The sequence below is a fragment of the Bolinopsis microptera genome, chromosome 9 (assembly GCF_026151205.1).
Source record: "Bolinopsis microptera isolate Bmic1 chromosome 9, MBARI_Bmic_1.0, whole genome shotgun sequence".
NCBI classification, from domain to species: domain Eukaryota; kingdom Metazoa; phylum Ctenophora; class Tentaculata; order Lobata; family Bolinopsidae; genus Bolinopsis; species Bolinopsis microptera.
The window spans coordinates 357,407-362,730 of NC_087080.1; positions in this window are offsets into that span (position 1 = coordinate 357,407).

The following is a 5,324-nucleotide window of genomic DNA, read 5'->3' on the forward strand; positions in this document are numbered from 1 at the left end:
CGTAAAATATAACAGACTGTGTTTCAATTGGTTTATAAAGTAATTATAAATTGATACACAAAAATCACTTTTTGTACCGAAAGTAGAAGGACTATTGAGTTGTTGAAACATATTTAATAACAAAATTTGTAGCTATTTTTATGCATATTCTCATTCAAAGAGTGAAATTCAAAAATTAATTAAACTCAAAGTTGTTCAATTAATTTTGTTGTGAAAATGGGGGATGAAAATTAGCTTAGCTTAGAATTAAAAACAAAAACTTTGCCAAAGCATAAAGTGAGGTTCACGTGTAAAATGTAAAATGAAAAGCCGCGCGCGAACCATCATTTAATTTTGATTTCTTGGAGCAGTTCAAAGAAATTCACTTCCACTTTACTTAGTCAGTCTTAATTTGGTTACTTAGTCAGTGTTACTATGGTTACTTAGTCAGTGCTACTATGGTTTCTTAGTTAGCGTTACTATGGACATGATTACTTAGTCAGTGCTTCTATGGTTACTATAGTTACTATGGTTACTATAGTTACTATAGTTATTATAGTTACTATAGTTACTATGGTTACTGTGGCTACTGTTGTTACTATGGTTACTATAGTTACTATAGTTACTGTGGTTACTGTGGTTACTATAGTTACTATAGTTACTATAGTTACTGTGGTTACTGTGGTTACTATAGTTACTGTGGTTACTGTGGTTACTATGGCTACTGTTGTTACTATGGTTACTCTGGTTACTGCGGTTACTATGGTTACTATAGTTACTATGGTTACTATAGTTACTAGAGTTACTGTGGTTACTGTGGCTACTGTTGTTACTATGGTTACTATAGTTACTATGGTTACTGTTGTTACTATGGTTACTGTGGTTACTGTGGCTACTGATGTTGCTATGGTTACTATGTTGATATGAGAACAATGTCGGCAGTGCTGCAAGACAAAGTGCTATGATAAGAATTAATCCCCTGCAAACTCTACATGCCACGAGCCCACTAAGACGGCTACTGAAAGCTAATTAATCTAGCGGATAAGACTCTCTGGCCACGTGTTTAATGTTTTGCGATTAGAATGACACGTGTTTTACAACATATCTAGTTTTGTGAGTGTGTGTTGTGTGGTGTCGTGTTTTATGTGTTACACGTAGTAAGCAGGTTCCAGTTTGTTACTATGGTTACTATGGTTACTATGGTTACTATGGTTACTATGGTTACTATGGTTACTATGGTTACTTACTTTTTATAGGCCAATATCTTTGACTAGCTTAGTTATGAAAGTCATGGAAAGAATTATTCGAGATGAACTTTTGAGTAGATGTTATGATAAAATTGATCCTCGTCAACATGGTTTCCTGCCTCACAAATCTTGTGCAACTCAGATGGTTGAATTCTGCGATAGCCTATCCCTCTCTCTTAACAAGAACATTAGATCTGATATTGTTTACTTCGATTTTGCCAAAGCATTCGATTCCGTTAACCACGACTTAATACTATACAAGCTAAAATTTTATTATAACATCGATGGAATGCTTCTCCAATTTATGAAAAGTTACCTCTCCGGACGTCAGCAATGTGTAGTTGTTAATGGGGCTATCTCTGCAACCCTACCGGTGTTGTCAGGTGTTCCTCAAGGGTCAATAATCGGACCAACACTTTTTGTTCTTTTCATAAATGATATATATTCTGGACTTTCTCAGGGCACTAATATCCTTTTATACGCTGATGATACTAAAATGTGGAGAGAGATATCCCAAGAGGAAGACCACCATATACTTCAAAGCGATATTAATTATCTCATGACATGGGCAAGAACTAATAAGATGAAGTTTCATCCTGATAAATGTAAGGTCTTAGCTATACTTAAGAGGTGGTCTCCCTTAGATGGCATTTTACCATTTACACGTTACACTTACTCTATGGGCCAAACTCTTCTTGATTATACAGATTCTGAAAAAGATTTAGGCATAATCATGACGTCTAATCTAAATTTTAATAGCCAGGCCGATGCTCTATATGGTAAAGCTAACCAAAAATTTGGCATGCTTAAGAGAAATTGTCATTTTATTAATGATCTGAACAAGAGAAGAGTCTTGTATCTTACTCTTGTACGCTCAATATTCGAACACTGTCCCATCATTTGGCGACCAGCGTCCAGTAGCACTATCAATAGGCTTGAAGGATTGCAGAAAAGGGCCCTCAAATGGATTCGTAATGATTACGGTGTAAGCTATAGTGTAGAGGAAATCTATAATGCCCATTGTAAACAGTTAAATATTCTGCCCCTAAAGTACAGGTTTGATTACCATGATCTCAAGTTCTTTCATTCCCTAGTGCATCAATACCACCCATGCACCACTCTGCCTCAGTACCTTACTTTCTTCTCCGGGTCAAGCCGACTGAGAAGCTCACATCTTGATCACTTATCAGTAATATCTTCAATTCCACCTGGCTCAGCTATATCTAAATCTTACTTTTATCGAGCTCATCTCACTTGGAACCGACTTCCTCTTTCCCTTCGAGAGATTATCAGACCAGGTGTGTTTAAAACAGAACTTATTAAACACATCTGGAAGGAACATGTTTGTACTGCATCTGTAGATATTGACCCTAGTTCAGATCCTGACAATTCTTTTTCTCCAGACTACGGGTAGTGTATTTCTCTATTATTTTTGTTTTAATTTTTTTTGAGGTACTCATCACGCATTTTTGCTTTATTCGGATACAATTTTGATTTAGTCTTTTATATTCAATTATTTAAATTTTATCGTTAAAACTTCATTCCATTGGAAATATTACAAATCAGCCAATTGTAATTGAGAATTTTTGGGTTGTGGCAATTATTCTTAAAAACCTAGAAATGCCTCCTAAGTTCACAGCTCATATTATTTGCCCATTTTTCTCCTTCTGCACTTGGGGCCCAATGTAATTGCTCGACTTTTCATCAGGTCTCTCGAGGCCTTTTGTTTGGTTATTTGGGTGTATTGGTGTCCCCTGATTGTTATCATCGCTGTACACTTGTCAAGGCATTTTTTGGTTTCTCTAGTCCATTTTTAGAAATTCTATACAACATTGATATTGTAATAAATTCTGATGATAATAATTGAAAGATTTCAATAAAAAAAAAATGGTTACTACAGGAAAATACCTGGATTACAGATCTGAACTGACAGAGTAGAGGTGTTACTAGTAATGACAAATATATTACATAATATTGTCTCTTTTCATTTATTGCAAGATGTCTATCATGGTAACCATGGAAACTATCCAACTTTGCGTTTTCCTCCCATCTTTGCAATTAATCACTTCTAACGTTTATAAATCTGGGTAAAATAATTTTGCTGAATATTCTTTTAACTCTTTTAATGTGAAATATGGTTTGTAAGACACTTGACAGTACTATTTATTTGCAATACTCGCATGTTTAGTACGCATGTTTAGTGTAACTACACTATACTACTACTTTGTCTTGGTCAGCCTTGTTGTGCTCTATCTTTCTTGAGCCTAACTAGGACTGAGTGCAGTAGGACGGTAGGATGGTAGCGTGGAAGTAAGTATGTAAGTGTACACTATGTCTATACTACTATAATAGATGCAGATTATTCGTAAAATTGGGGTGAGGGTAAAAATATAAATAAAATAAAGGAAAATAACAAAAATAAGGTTTACCGTAACTGTTGTTTTGTTGAGTAACATCTAGGTTAACTTGTTGATCAGTTACTACGGTTACTTTTGAAAGTAACTGTTTTGAGGGCAGGTGTACATGGTTACTATGGTTACCGCTGTAGAGTGCGAACAAAGCTGCTATTTTGATAGCGCCCTTGCTGGCTCTAACAAAGCAGCACTGTATTATAGTGAGTTATCGTATCATCCTCACGTCAACCCTTTGTAACCATAGTAACCTTTGTGGGCAGAGAAGATTACACTACAACAAAATGTCTTGCAAATAGTATTGACACTAGTGGCTACAAGTGGTTACTATGCACACTATCGCTCCGGCCTTGAAATGGTGCACGTTTATCTGCTGACGAGATTTATTTGCTTTTTGACGTCAGTACGCTTAGTTACCACTGTCAGTAACCATAGTTACCACTGTCAGTAACCATAGTTACCACTGGCTTCATACAGTAATTTCTGTAATAACTAATAACACATTCTCTTTGCATTTTTATTTCTAGTCTTGTTGTAGGCCCTTTTCGTACTTTATCAGCCCGTTTAGTGCCAAGAAGATAAATATGTTTCCATGGTTACTGTGGTTACTCTGGTAACTACATATTATTAAAGTACCAAAAGGATAAGTATGTTTGTTTCTGTTAGAGAAACTGTTCTTAACTGATATTCTGAATATACTACTACTAAATGGTTACTATGGTTATTATATGGTTACTGTGGAAACTATTCTGTAGTTCCCAACATAAGTTTAGAATTTACTTTAATTTTGTTAATCAAGTTTTTAAAATGGTAATGAATATTACTTATTATTTTAAAGATAAACAAGTAAACTCTACATTTGGCATAAGGAAACATTACAACTCCTTATATGGGCAACAGGTGACACAGGATCATAGGAACCATTACAACTCCTTATATGGACAACAGGTGACACAGGATCATAGGAACCATTACAACTCCTTATATGGGCAACAGGTGACACAGGATCATAGGAACCATTACAACTCTTTATATGGGCAACAGGTGACACAGACTCATAGGAACCATTATAACTCCTTATATGGGCAACAGGTGACACAGGATCATAGGAACCATTACAACTCCTTATATGGGCAACAGGTGACACAGAATCATAGGAACCATTACAACTCCTTATATGGGCAACAGGTAACACAGAATCATAGGAACCATTACAACTCTTTATATGGGCAACAGGTGACACAGAATCATAGGAATCATTACAACTCCTTATATGGGCAACAGGTGACACAGGATCATAGGAACCATTACAACTCCTTATATGGGCATCAGGTGACACAGGATCATAGGAACCATTACAACTCCTTATATGGGCAACAGGTGACACAGGATCATAGGAAACATTACAACTCCTTATATGGGCAACAGGTGACACAGGATCATAGGAACCATTACAACTCCTTATATGGGCAACAGGTGACACAGAATCATAGGAACCATTACAACTCCTTATATGGGCAACAGGTGACACAGGATCATAGGAACCATTACAACTCCTTATATGGGCAACAGGTGACACAGGATCATAGGAACCATTACAACTCCTTATATGGGCAACAGGTGACACAGGATCATAGGAACCATTACAACTCCTTATATGGGCAACTGGTGACACAGGATCATAGGA